We start from the raw sequence: 15,763 nt of genomic DNA on the forward strand, positions 1-15,763 counted from the left end.
CGCGGAGTCAGGGCTTGCGAATTCTGAACTATTTGGACGATTGGCTGATTTTGGCACAGTCACATACGGAGCTTCTGTCTCACAGGACAGTTCTCCTCAGTCATCTGAACAATTTGGGTCTTGCAGTCAATTGGACCAAGAGCTCACTACAGCCCAGTCAGGCAATTTTCTTCCTTGGAATAGAACTAGACTCCATGGCGATGACGGCTCGCTTATCTACACAGCGCGCGCGCCGTGTTCAGCGACTAGCCGCGTCCTTTCAGATGAACAGCCTCACGCCTCTGAAAAAATTTCAGAGAATGCTAGGTTATATGGCCTCAGCCGCAGCAGTACTTCAGCTGGGTTTACTGTGCATGCGCCCGCTTCAGCATTGGCTAAACACCCGCGCGTCTCGCTGGGCTTGGGCCACGGGCCGCCAGCCGATCAGAGTGACTCAGACCTGTATCTCAGCTCTGCAGCCCTGGGCAGTAGCCGAATGGTATCAGCGGGGAGTGACGATGGGAGCTGTATCTCGCCGAAAAGTCATCTCGACAGACGCGTCCAACACGGGTTGGGGCGCAGTCTGCGAGGGCTCTCCGGTTTTTGGCCTATGGTCAGTTCAGGAAAAGCTCCTTCACATAAATTGTCTGGAAATGATAGCGGTCGAGTACACGCTCGTGCGCTTCCACCCGGTCATTCAGGGTCACCACGTCCTGGTCCGTTCGGACAACAGATCTCTGGTATCCTATCTAAACCGTCAGGGCGGTGTCAGATCCAGGAACCTCTTCCATCTGACAAAACGCATACTGAGTTGGTCCCAGTGCCACCTGCGCTCCCTGAGGGCGACGCACGTGCCAGGCCACCTGAACGACGGCCCAGACAGACTGTCCAGAGACAATATTTCCCCAGGGGAATGGTCCCTGCATGCTCAAACAGTCCAGAAGTTATGGAGCATATTCGGCAGAGCAGAGATAGACCTCTTTAGCGTCAGAAGAGAACTCTCACTGCCCAGTATTTTTCTCAAGCGAGGGCCAGCTGGCCCAGGACTGGCCCAACCGCCCGCTTACGCCTTCCCTCCCGTCTCGCTATTGCCACAGGTAATGCAGAGGATCAGGGAAATGCGTCACTCGGTGCTCCTCATAGCCCGGCTGGGAGAATCAGACATGGTTCCCGGAGCTTACGCAGCTGTCACTGACAGCCCGTGGCCCATTCCAGTGAGAGCAGATCTCCTCTCTCAAGCTCACGGCACGATCTGGCATCCCCACCCAGAGCTGGGCTGCAGCGTGGGTGATCAACGACTACCCGTCGTTTTGCCAGGGAGTAATAAACACTATCATACACGCTAGAGCCCCTTCCACGAGAAGACTCTATGCGTCCAAATGGTCTGTGTTTTCAAAATGGTGCACCGACAGAGACCTGGACCCAGGTGGGGTGTCGTCGCTGCTCGTGTTTTTACAAGAGCTGCTGGATAAGGGCAGATCCCCATCCACGCTCAAAGTGTACGTGGCGGCCGTCGCGGCGTTCGCTGAACCCCTGCATGGCCAGTCACTGGGAAAAACGAGCTGGTCATCCGGCTTCCTCAGGGAGCTAGAAGGATGAACCCCGCGCCCCCATCGGTTCCTATCTGGGATCTTTCCGTAGTTCTTGAAGCTATGAAAGCCCCCTTTCGAACCGCTTCAATCCGTGGATTTGAAATACCTTTCACTCAAAACCGTTTTTCTGACTGCCCTGTCATCAGTTAAACGTGTGGGAGACCTTCACGCGCTGTCTGTCAGCTGCGTGTCTTGAGTTTGGACCAAGTGACTCCAAGGTCATTTTAAAGCCTAGACACGGCTATGTCCACAAGGTGATCGGTACTCCTTTCAGAGCACAAATCATTTCCCTATCGGCGCTGCCAGCATCCGATAGCTGAACGCGACGCCAATCTCCCTTGCCCAGTCAGAGCACTGAGATTGTATACTGCGTGCTCCGCCTCTTTCAGGCGCTCTGAGCAGCTTTTCGTTTCGTTCGAGGGCGCACCAAAGGTTTCGCGCCTCGAAACAGACACTGTCTAGATGGATAGTGGACGCTATTGCTGCCGCGTACGCGTCAAAAGACCTACCATGTCCGTTAGGCATTAGGGCTCACTCCACTAGAGGCATGGCCTCCTCGTGGGCATGGTCCAGAGGGATTTCCATTCACGACATATGTGTGGCAGCGGGCTGGGCTTCCCCCTCCACCTTTGTCAGATTTTACAATCTGGAAGTGCCCGCCCTGCAGGCAAAACTACTAGCGGTTTAATACGCTACAGCTCCCCTGGTGAGCTGCACTGACGGGACACATTCCACACAGACCGGCACCACCGCTCTGTCTGTCCCTCAAGCAGTGGATGCTTGGCGCGCACGGGTTGACAATGGGTTCCCGTAGCGTAAGCTAGCTTACGCAATACGAGAGAACCTCTCGTAAGAGAACGAATCGGTTACTTAACGTAACCTCGGTTCTCTCTAGAAGAGGGAACGAGTATTGCGTAGCCGGCCGTGCTTTCAGCGCAGCGGCGATTTTCGCTTCATTCAATGAAAACCAGGGTTCCAGCCTACGAACTTACGCTTATATGCACTCTAGCCACACCCATTCTGGCGGGCTTTGATACAGTGACGTCGCGGTTGCCTGTCATTGGACGCAAGTTCACTCAAGTTCGTCTATAGGCTGCAGCAGTTGCCGCAGAGCAACCTATGAGCTCGCTAGCTAGCCCGCTCAAGGTATGCAGTTGCTGCACTGCGTTGACAATGGATACAAAATTAAGGATAATTTTTTGGCTTCAATATCTCAGAAAAGATGAATCTTTCCCGTAGCTTACTACTTTGCTAGCTTACGCAATACTCGTTCCCTCTTCTAGAGAGAACCGAGGTTACGTTAATTAACCGATTCGTTTTCCCCATTCAAGAGATGCACAAGAAAATAGTTTCCAGAGGTATTACGAATATTAAAACCGAGTGGCAGATTCACAAAAAATAAATTGCTTCTGCTAAAAGTGCCTTTGTTTTGCACACACTAACTGTGCTCATTTAGTGCCTGATTCACTTAAGGAATTATGCAGATCAGGCAACGGCGCAAATGCGCCCACAAAATCGCCGCTGAATGCGGTTTTCACGCACAATTCTGTTCTTGCGGGCGATTCTCAGCGTGATATATTTGACCCACTTTTACCCTTGCAGTTGGGACTGAATAGTATCACTTTGATCCAGACACCTGGATCATCTCTTAAATATGCAGAACGTGCACTTGATGACAGTTAATTGAAAGAATATTTGATTCATTTATCGGTTGAAAATGTTCACAAACATCTCAATAAATTAAATAAAATTTACCGCCTACTTTCATTTGCCGGTAATAGCGCAATGTAAATTGCGCAGGGAAAATTGCACTATTTTGCGAATGAAGCGCAATCTTTAATGAGCCTAATTTACATAGAAAGGAGGCGTGTTTGCATGGAAAAGAATGACAATGACTTCATTTAAATACTGAAGATGCAGCACAATTTAACCCACTAAACGTGATTGTGGGTGTTAATAAATGTGCCTTAATACTGTGGTGAATCTGCCCCCGAGTGACCTGAATTGCCTTAAAGGGACTTTAATTGTCCAGTCAATTGTCAAATCGAGTCTCCTATTTAGAGCAAAGTTGCTGCCTATCTAGAGCATTCCAGATGAGTTAGTATACTGCCTTGGAAGGCAGCTGCCTATGTAGGCAGTAGGCAGCAAGCAACTCACTTGTATCTCGCTGTGCCCTTGCTCCCAGCTCAATGAAATTACATGTTTGTGATGTTCATCTCACAGAGATGTATTCAAGGCCCATTTATTTGGAATTGCTTTTAGTGTAATCCAATAAAGACATTTTTTCATTTATTTCCATGGTGAAATCTCTGCTGAGGCGATGTGGGCCAGCATTTCCTTCATTAGCAGTAATAATAACAGTAATAGCAATAACCGAATTAAAGGCAATTATTACAGTGATCCTCATCATCATCAACATCAATAATGTCAAAGTGTACAGCGCACTGGGCATTAGTCATTTATAGAGAGGATTAGATCTGCAGAATATTATAGAAGGGGGTTAACAGGAAAAACACTGGAGAAATGAAAGGCCTTTGCCGTCTCTGATCAGTTTTACTGCAGCACTTTCAAACCTTCTCTGATCCTTTGGTGCTTTGTTTTATGAGTAAATGCAGTGGAGGGGGATGTTGCATTACAGTATGAAGTTTTTATATCACAGTAAATAATAGGAGTGGGTAAAAATTTATTTTCCAATTCATCACAATTCTTAAACCGACAAGATCGTAGAGAGTAAATCGCTCATATATGCGACCAAATTTAGCGCCATGCGACTAAAAACGTCTGCGATTAGCCACTGGATGGTAAACATTCAGATTACACTCGCCAGTGATTGAGTTGTGTAGTGACAAAGAAGTTCAGTGCTGAGCAAAAGTTTAGTTTGACTCCTGTGAAATGTATGTCCAAAGACAAGATCCACTCAATCCATTTGTAATTTAATAATGTCTCTATTAATACCCTTTCTGTCCTTTGGGTCAATGATGTGATGCCTTCTTATTATGTCCATCTCTATTTATTTAATTATTTTTTCCATTTGTTTTTTAAATAGCTTGTATATGTGATACTTCTAAAACATATATACTAACCATGTTTTTATTAAGTATGAATACAATTTTCAAAAGTGACAAACACGGAGAAAGATGAACTCATAATGTGGGGTGACTCCAAATTAAGTCAAACTCAAGGAATAAACAAAAATAATAAAAAAAATTTTAAATAAATATTTATTGATTGATAAAATGTTTCATTGCAATAGACATGACGGGTGTACGTTAGACTACTTTGGACATCATTTTAAATAGGAAAAGAAACTTTCAGTATTTTTTTCATACATTTTTTAATAACTTTTCATCAAAATAGATGTAACTGTAGGCTATATGCTTATATCTTCATGTATATCTTTATCAGCCAAAACGTAAGAATATCGCTATATACATTTTTGCTTATCGCTCACCCCCATCACATGGATAATTAATAATCTATAAAATGTTGATTTTCCAAAAGAAAAAAACGGAGGGCGGGGCCGGGTTGTGATCATACACACCCGGTCCCTTATCAGGATAATCAAGCCTCCGAGAGGGATAAAGGCCGACTGCGGAGGATTGTGCAGGAGAGAGATAGTTTACGGACATGTCCGTCATGTGATTGTGTTTCTTTAAGTTTTATATTAAAAATATTATTTATATTGACAAGCCAGATCTCGCCTCCTCCTTCCCATTGAATCCCATTACAGACATATACCGTTATTGTGATATAAAATCACTTAAACCGTGATATCGAAATTTGGTCATAAAGCCCTACCCAATGTGGTGCAACCGTCCACCCATAACTTCTCTTTTGAAAATCTGTGTAAAAGCACTTTGCCATATTTCCATAGCTGTTCTGTGTTGTTGAGCAAAACTCTGCATTGTCATTGTAATTTCCATACATAAACAACTGTTGTTTTAGGATGATCCTTTTTATTAAATCATGTGGTGCAGCTGACAGAAAAAGGCCATTATGAGACATTACTTTGAAGTGTTTAAGGACCAGAAGTGACACCATACAGCAGCATGCAAAGGACCTCTGGATACATGTTTAAGGTCATAACCACTCTTTAAAATCAGGAAAATAACAGGATTAGCTGAGAGAGAATGTAAGCTAAATGGACATTTATTACTGAAATATACACAGATTGGAATCGAACTGGAATCTGAATCAAATCGAACCAGGAAGTCTGTATCGATATCCAGTCCTAGTAAAGAAATATATCACACTTTAAGTATCTTTGCTGGAAATTCAACCAAAACTGTAGCTGTTTTGGATAATCCACTGAATTACTAATGAAAGGCACATTAAATATGGGCATGTTTTAATGTTTTAAAACTAGAAAATGACCAAATATTGGGAACAATATATCTATAGTTTAGTCATTTAAAGCCAAACAGACTTCTTTTTTGTGAAATGTTTTGCTTAAGAAATGTGTGTTTGCTAAAACTGTGTAGAATAAGCACCCATTTGTGACTGCAAAGCAAAACGGTAAAATAATATATACCATCATACCTTCCAGCAATCAAATGCACCTCTCCCTTTGTCCTTTTAATATGCTCTTAAATGGCATTAACACAGGTAATTTCATTATTCTCCCAGCAGTCTAAAAACACTCATTTAGTTTTGAATGCCTTTAGACGCTGTGTTCAAAATCAGCTGTGAGATAACAATAGTGAAGGCAACGGGGTCAGAAAAGTTAAACAGAAAGGCCGAAACAAGACCGAAGAGACCGAAACCAGCACCCCATTGGTCAAAACATCTCTGCCAACTGGCTACCAGTATGGAGTCTCCAAGGCTTGCTTGAAGATAAATCTGCAGTGATCATCAGAGCAGTAAACTGTTCTATGCTGAAAAAATAAATATTTGAATATTCTCAGGCGGTCCTAAACCAGCTTAAATTGGATCATTTTATTGCACCGCTCCACCCTGCCAAAATGCCAAGAGAGTGTGGGTCTTGGCGAAGGCCGGCACTCCTGAATCTTCCCCGCGGCGTGCGCACCCCCCTACCGCCACGCACTATCTTCTGACACAGAGTCTTGCCCCGGGCCCCGTGCTCTCCGCCTGGCCGGCCCCCTGCTGGGAAAAGCCGAACTGAGTTGGAGAGAGCTGGAGGAATCAAAGCACACAACTGGCCAGCAGGCCACTCTATGCGTGTTGCCTCACGATACACATGCATGTGCACTGTCTGTTCTTTGGTATTTGTGATGCATCGCATGATCCTACAAGCTAGGAACAGGGTTCCAACCTTAATGGGAACCTGGAAATGCCACAGAATTATCTACGGAATTACATAACTGTGGCAACATTTTTTCACAATTATTACTTGGTTCCTTACAGTTCAGAGGTGAAATGTCCACGATGTGGTGCTGAAAACGAGTTACATTAACTGCCAAACAGATATGGTTTTTAAGATTATTCTCTTTCGAGTTCTAAAACCTACCTCCCTACACTAAAGCTTCATTAAACCCAGTGTTAATTTTGTGAACTAAATCACTGGCGAAAATTTTATTGATAAAGTGTTTTTTTTTTTGTTTGTTTTTTTGGCAACTATAACGAAGGAAAGACGAAAAAGGTGTATCATGGCGATAATTAAACGATCAGCATACTGCTGAGGAAAATATGACGAGATAAAAATGAGTAAACCATAAAATCCGTCAGTATTTTCTCATGTCATATTCATTCATTATTAGGTCCATTTCAAGGACATTTTCATCAAAAGTCCAAAACTATGACTAAATCAAAAAAACTGAAAAATGTAACTGCTTAAACCTAAACCTTTATATAGCAAACATGTCATTTTGTGGACACTGTAGTATCACGTGTTGAAATGTAACTTCTTAGTGTCATTAAAAAGATTGGTACCTAACAAACAAATAGGAGTGGTGGTGGTGTAGTAGTCTAAACCACAGTACTGGTAAACTGGTAATCAGAAGGTTGCTGGTTCGATCCCCACAGCCACCACCATTGTGTCCTTGAGCAAGGCACTTAACTCCAGGTTGCTCCAGGGGGATAGTCCCTGTAAGAAGGGCTCTGTAAGTCGTTTTGGATAAAAGCATCTGCCAAATGCATAAATGTAAATGTAAACAAATGTATATATTCCCCAGCAATCTCTATAAAATGAGTTTTAAAAACACCTTTATCTAGTAATCATGCATGACTGGAACCGCAATGGAAATACATTGGTCAAAAAGCTTGGAAACCCTTTTCTTTCACATTATATTAAGTTTGCTGATTTCTTATTGATGCAAATTATATAAAAGAGACATTATTATGCTCATTCAGTTTCCCAACGTGTTCTAAGTTTGGGTGGACCAATAATTAGCAAATTATTAAAGGCCTTTTTGCTTGCTTAACATCATAACAGAAGGTTTGTGAAACATACTGTAACTCGGCACCCAAATACCATGAAAACTCTCAGTGTTAATAAGAATAATTACCAAATCTTTAACAAATTTAAATTTCCGCTCACTGAAATGATTAATGCTCCAAAATTGTATTGAACAGCTGCAACAAAGAGACAAAACAATTGCAGTTGTTTAATACAATTTGGACCATTATCATTATGTGGAAATGCATATTATTTTTCCAAAGCTTGCTGTATTGTATCCTGCACCTGTACCTAACTTGGGTTGGGTGTGCACACTTTTTCTATAATTTCCCCATAGTCAGTTTTTAAGTAATCAGTGTTTCCAGGGGAATATTAAGAGCAACACTTGCATTAGATATTATAGGCCTGGACTTAATCAGTTTAGCTTGGGATTTTAGCTTCTACTGCATAACTTGTTTGAAAACGAATAAAAGTAAAAGATAAGATATTTTTGTCAAGGTTATTGCAAATTGGATAGGTCACGGTTGCAGTTGCAAATGAAGCCAAAAATACCTTTGCAAAGTTAGGAAATTACTACCATGGTCTTAAGAAATCCGATTACCCATGATGACTCCATAACACTTTTGTTTTGGTGATTTGGTTATAGATCTTTACTGAAATTTAACTTCTTAGTGTCATTAAAATGGAATGGCTTGGCTTCGCATTTAATGACCCCTGTCAATTTGAAACTCTCATTTATCGTTCATCGTGTAACCTGAAGTGTTTCTCTATTTTACTCAGCAGTCCCATCCACTTTTCCTCGCTCATCAAACTCCTCTCATCAGTTCTCCATAATTGGCTCATTAGATGTCTGTTAATTACCCTATAAAACCTAATGTTTTAAAAGTATCTTGTGACTTGTCATAGAGTTCAGTTCTAGAACTATTCTTTTGAATTTCAATAGAACATTTGAAAACGTAAAGCTTTTTAGAATTCATTTTATCTTTGATAACCAAAGTTCTGCGGCACTTGCACATTCCCAAAAAGCAGCTTTCGTGAACGGTGACCTTGTCTACGTTTCAACGCTTTGTTGCTTACAAACTGCTGGAATATTGCATTGAAGCACCTCTTTTTCTTCACTTTGTTTATGAAACGCATCACATTCCACTGCCTCCCAATTTAGAGTCTCTTTGTACGTGTCAGCCGCGCAGTTCTACCCTCGTATTTAGCCGCGAGAAAGTTCTAAGAGTCAGTTTGTTTGTAAAACAAGGCAATTTAAACAAGCAGCTGGCACCAGAGATCAGCGTCTCACAACACTTTTCTGCTTCCTCCCTGATGCAGTGCAGATCAATGTCTAGACATACATCTGTTGGCGTGCCCTGCTACTCTTTATGCAACGGTGCATTGAGAGGCATCGAGTGCGCGCGTCTGCGATGTTTACACAGACTCATTTAAAAAGAGCCAGATCCTACAGAGATGTGATGAATGACAAATCAACAATCTGTTTGAAGTCACTCCATCAGCCACCAGTCAATTCACTTGTATTGATTCACGGGAACCTTCTTAGGAGCCCTTCGGTGCCCTAAGTGTCCAGAAGAGTTTGCTCATATCTTGATCAGTTAGTGTGCAGTGTCATAAATGTGCTTTTATTTTATTTTTAAAATTAATGTGCAATATTTGCACTTTTTTACCTTGATCAGGGCTTTTTATTTCTTCTAATTAATAACATCATAATGCATTTATTTTTTTTCTGCTAGTTTCACTTGTTTTAGATTTCTTAGCTGGAAGGATAGGAGCTCATTGGAAATCAGATCTTATGAATTGGCACAGAAAGCATTGTTTTTACTCTCTTAACTTAGTTTTTATTCCTGATTAAGGGCGATTCTTCAACTTTGAGCACTTTCATGTCCCAAGGGTTGATTTTTATTAAAACGGACAGATTTCAGATTACAATTTTTTTTTTTCTTTTTCTATTTGTTATATGACTTGGAAACTTTTTACCAGGCCTTCATAATATATTTTTGGTACTTTCATATGCATTTTATGTATAGATTGTACTGTTTTAGCCTTGTCCCAGACCCAGACTTCCAATATTAAACTATGAGAATCCATTATAAAATGTTTAATTATTACATATTTAAAACTGATAAGCTAAACAAACTGTGAAATACACCATTTCAATATTTATTGTGTAAAAATAGTTAGCAGAGCACATTTACTTAGCGTCATTTCCAATCAGGCAGTAATTTTGTCAAATTATGCAAAATGTGTGAAAATATTATATGACAGTGTGCATTTAGGATACATAAAATGTTATCTATGAAATTATCCACAATAAAAAAAATAATAAAAAAAACATTAAAACATGATTTTCATCAGCTTCATTTCCACCACAGAATATTATTATCCACAATACAAAGTTTGAGATGATCTGGAAATGACTCTGTGGTTGGAATATTCATGAACTTCTGAAAAAATGACAAAAATGAAATAAATGTTCTGTCATGCGTGTGTATGTACATACACTGTTGGACATAGTTAGCAGACAAATTAAACTAGTGAGTGTGTAATTATTATTATGATTATTATTATTATTATTATTATTATTTTTAATTAGACTTTCTAGATGAAACACTCATAAACACATTCAATTAAAAAAAAATGAAACATGAAAATATTATTTAACTAATTAATTAACATAAGTACTCAGTCTTAAACTCATCATTTGTGCAATGACGTGTTCAACTAGGACTAGAAAATAATATTAATAAATATTCCACAGAAGTAAAAAAACTTTTAACAGGTTTGAAACAACATGAGTGTGAGCAAAACATGCCACAATTCTCATTTTTGATGAACTATACATTTAAGATGGTATAGGGTAGAAGTGTTTTAACATTGACAAATGTCACCTTTAAACAATCTACGCCAATATATATATAAATAAATAAATAAATCATGCATTTAAGAGTCTCTGCATTTAAGAGATTCCGCATTGCTTTGAATGCGTGGGCATGCAGTCCCTTTAAAGCATTACCAACACATCTTTTCTATGGCTTCCCTGGCACTGCATCTGCATGATGTATATTCCTTAAAGTATTTCAATTTGACATACCCAAATCATTTTATTGAAAATAATGTGCTGCACTGAGTGGCCAATTTGTAAGCAGCTTGCTCCGCTAACTTTCCTTTGACTTTGCGCTACAGTTTTGGCCACAGAGCCGCATGATATGCATGTGAACAGCGAGTCAGAATTTGTGGAGTGCATGAAGTCAGCTATTGTTCAAGACTGATCATTCCTTGGCCCAATTCTGACGGCTTTGTAGAGCCTTACGCGATTCAGCAAAATATGCAACATGGCCGTTGATTTTTCCCCAACCCAACTTGTGACCACATTTCCTTACTTTAGATTGACCCTTCTGATCCTCCTTTTTGCTGGAGCGAAGATTATGGAGTGAGCAAGACAGGCGGTGGAGCTGCCAACAGCTCGGCAAGCTGACGGGCGAAGGCTTTTTCGTTGCTGCTTGCTCCTGAAACCTCCCTCCCGCAACATCCCCGGTTCCGGCCCATGCCAGTCTATATGACTTATGGAGTTTGGGCCTTATACTGCCAATCCCACTTAGAGTGCATTTTTCTGATAAACAAAAGCACATTCAAGCTTTAGCTCCTCATTTCACACTGTGTGCTTTGGCTCGGGGCGATGCTTTCCTGGAGCCCTTGGCCTGCAGTCCAAAAAATGGCTCCAGTTGGCTTTCCTTTAAAAAAAAAAGAAAAAGCAGCCACATGTGGAGGATTAGACTCCATCTTTCATCCTTCTCGCTCTCTACTCACCCTCTTCTGCCCAAGCCCACCGGCTCTCCCTCAGTGCTAACGCCATAACTTACGGACACACACACACACAAACGTTTTCGCACCTCGTGACCAAACTTGCCTCGGAAGCTTCGACCCGGCTCATCTGCACTCGAGCTGCAGTAAGAACTTCATTTGGCAGAAGCAAACAATCCGTAGAAGCAAAAGCGAGTCTATTTAGGGCAATTACGAAAGAGAATTTGCATTGTCAGTGATGCATTCACCGGACTGGCTCGGAAGTTTGCAAGAAAGTTTCTCTTTTGTTTTTTGTTTCACCACCCACTGGCCTTGTGTGAATGCTTCCATTGCATTCGCAATCAGTTCTCGCATGTAAATAGTTCTGAAACACCTTAAGTGCATAATAATGCATGTTATGCTAATAGCACGCATATGTTGCTTCTAACAAGACGGTAGCTTCGCATAACATATTCTTTATAAGTGATTCACATTTAAAATGCACTTAACCTGTTATGTGAGAAATGCACACCAGATGGAAAGATAGAACAGTGCATGACAAACATGACTCTTAATACACCCACTATTAAATATTCTGTGCCTCTGATCAGACAATAGGCGACCCTATGCAAGGCCTTTGTCTTCAGCGCTACAGGAATATCAGAGCAGTTATTAGAGGAGGATGTGAAATGATAGCTGTGGCGCAGGTTGACCCCCGGGGCATGGGCTGTCTCAGGGAACAGATGTGCCACCCACTCGCAACAGTTGTACTCTTCCCACAATGCCCTTGTGGGAGTAGCTTGGGCAAGTAGAGGACGGAAGATAATACCTTGCCGAAACTGTTTGCATCTTGGGCAAGGAGTCTGGGGTCTGGGGTCATATTTATTGCGTTAAAAGTTGAATTTCTGATTATTTAAATGCTTATAGACATAAAATCTAACTTATTTTCTCATTTAACCCATTGTATTTGTAAAAACACATTTTCTTATTTAATCTAACTTAAAATAGTCTTTTGGAATCTAAAGCACAATTTGCCTTCTAATATGCGAGTTCATCTTTGTCGGTAAATGTGATATTAATGAACGGATAACAGCTTAAGTGGGAAAGTGTACATGTAAGTTAAACATATCAGTCAAACAGATTTTCAGTCTAGTTACTGCTGCACTAAAGGCCAGTCTCAAGGCTAAGGCAAAATTATCTCCGATTTTAACATTTCATTCCCGCATCATTAAATTGGATGCACTGGGTGACAGCTTGACTCTTGGGGAACGTGGCCAGACTGATGAAAAGGGATCATAAGCGAGATAAGCACTGTGAGTGCAAGGACTAAGTGGAATGAACGCTGTTGACACATGAACCGAGCAGTTGCACACGACTTTGTGCGGAAATTCGTATGTCAATACAGTCACTCATTTTCTCTGATCCCTTTGTCTCATACCCCACTGGTTCCCCTCTGTACGCAGGCGAATAAGAGTGGATTATTGAAGTCTTTCAGTCTGCAATCACATATTTTACAGAACTTCCTCTTGTCTCTTATTTCCAGGTACATTGTGCTTATTTATTGTATTATGGAGAAGTAATGGTATTTTATTGTCCAGGAGGTTTATTGGATGTTTTGATAAAACCCAGCAAGTTATCTGTGGACTTTCATAATCGCAAATTTCCTCAAGATTGTCATGACTACTAAACAGTATAAAGAATTATATAAACAGCCCCCGCATTTTTTCCATTTTTGTTCGACAAACTTTTTTGTTTGAGTGTGTGCGTTGTTTGTTTTGCTGTTTAAAAGAATGCCAGTGAGTCTCTTCTATGCAGAATATGAGCTAAATAGAATTAGATTCTAGAACTTTTAACTTATCCGTGCTTAAGGTTGGTAAGTAGCCTTAACTGTAGTATAATTTTAGTTTTCATCCATTATAATGTGACAAAATATTAGGTTATTCTCATGAAACCTGACAAGGAAATATCCCGGTCATATTTAACCTCATATTAATACCAAAATAAAATATGAAATTAATGTGGCAAGGCGGAGGGTGGGGCCGGGTCGTGATCATACACACCCGGTCCCTTATCAGGCAAATCAAGCCTCCGAGAGGGATAAAGGCAGACTGCAGAGGATTGTGCAGGAGGAGGCGAGAACAGGCTTGGCAATGTAAATAATAGTTTAATTGGTAAACTTAAAACAGAAGACACAAACACACACATGACGGACATGTCCGTAAACTATCTCTCTCTCCCGCCCAATCCTCCACAGTCGGCCTTTATCCCTCTCGGAGGCTTGATTAGCCTGATAAGGGACAAAGGGGGTGTATGATCACGACCCGGCCCCGCCCTCCTCCCTGCCACAATTATATTTTGTATAAAGAAAATAAAAGCTACATTGTGGACCATTGAGATTTGTTGTAATGTGACTATTTTCAGGACCCTTAAGCACATTTGACCCCAGAATTAACATTACTGCAATGCGTCCAGATGTTTTACTTAATTAGCAAATTTACGTGCACACCAATAAGCTGATAACACCCAAAAATCAGCTTATTTAAAAATCTGACAATGCAAGAAAACCGTGTTTACATGAGACTTGAAATTATCGTATTATTCCCAAATTTTGCCATCAAACCAAGAAGACTCATGCTCACAGCATATGTGCAAATCGGATAAGCCAGTAAGAACGCCGCTAAAGTTGTTTACATGCAACACAAAATCAGGGTAATGGGCAAAAATCAACCCAAGCCGATCAGTTTATTCTTAATCCGATTACTTACACTGATAAAGGAAAGCCTAATATGTAAATTAATGCATAAGTTAAATGCATTTACATGACCACAACGGAAGAGAATAAACTAGCTCTACAACATTATAAAACTAAATTTCAGGGTTTACACAATGCACATCCGACGCATTGCTTTTGAATATATTAAACTGTTCACTAAAGCACAGCAGCTCCATGAACTATCAATCAGTCATGACATTTGAAATATTCATGAATAAAAAACTTTTATGTACTGTTTTGTTATCGGGTCCAAGTGTTTTTAACTGCCCCATCCTTCAATAACATTTACTTTGCAAAGCTTGAATCGTATTATGACTGATTCACAAGCAATTCACGCTTATATGAACTGAAACAAGTGCACATACATAGTCCAAAGCACGATGAAAGAACACACACACACACACACACACACACACATACTGTGACAGACACAAGTGTCTTCCTCTACTGAGGCACTAATCACCGGAAATACATCAAACAGTCAAAGATGTCCATCTAGTGCATGTTTTCATACACCAAACATTAAAATTAGCTCATGTGGACACAATAAAGTGTCCAGTTTGCATCCAGTTAGTGCTTAAAATAGCAAGAGGAAGCGCAGCTGATGAAACTGAATGAGGTCTCCTTTTCAGAGTTGTAACTTGACACTGTGTCTTTTAAAAGCAGCAGGAGATACATGACGGTCATCTGCCTGGCTCATATTTATATGCAAAAATAATTCAAAATAGTCAAGTCAATTTTATTTGTATAGCGCCTTTCACAACACACAACGTTTCAAAGCAGCTTTACAGAAGATCAGCATTAACAGACGATAAAACTGTAATGTCTATAAAGTCGATTAATCATCATTGTGTAATTTAGATAAAATAAGATTTTTAATAGTGTTTAAAAATAATTAAATGATAATTGTATTAGTAGCCCCAGTCCAGATGATATCCCCTTTGGTGTTCAGGAATAGTTAGGCAACACAAGGCCTGTCTGTTCTGTTCTCTATGTTCATGTATGAATGGAACGCCAGTGGGCAGGGCCAAGGGTGTGATGATGTAAAGTAGGCTGTAAAGACTGTCATGAATTAATGGGCCCCCTAGTGACGTAGGGTAGCCACGGAAGCAGAGAACAAGGCATTTTTTGCAGCTTGGTTTCAATTGCTTTTATTTAATTGGGGATTAGTTTTGTGTTCTAAAATGTACAGTATGTTTTTATAGTAAAATGACCACTTATATGTCAAAATATTAAGGAAAAATGTATTTCTCATGACAAGACCCCTTTAAATCTGATCAT

The sequence above is a fragment of the Xyrauchen texanus genome, chromosome 15 (genome assembly GCF_025860055.1).
Source record: "Xyrauchen texanus isolate HMW12.3.18 chromosome 15, RBS_HiC_50CHRs, whole genome shotgun sequence".
NCBI lineage: Eukaryota > Metazoa > Chordata > Actinopteri > Cypriniformes > Catostomidae > Xyrauchen > Xyrauchen texanus.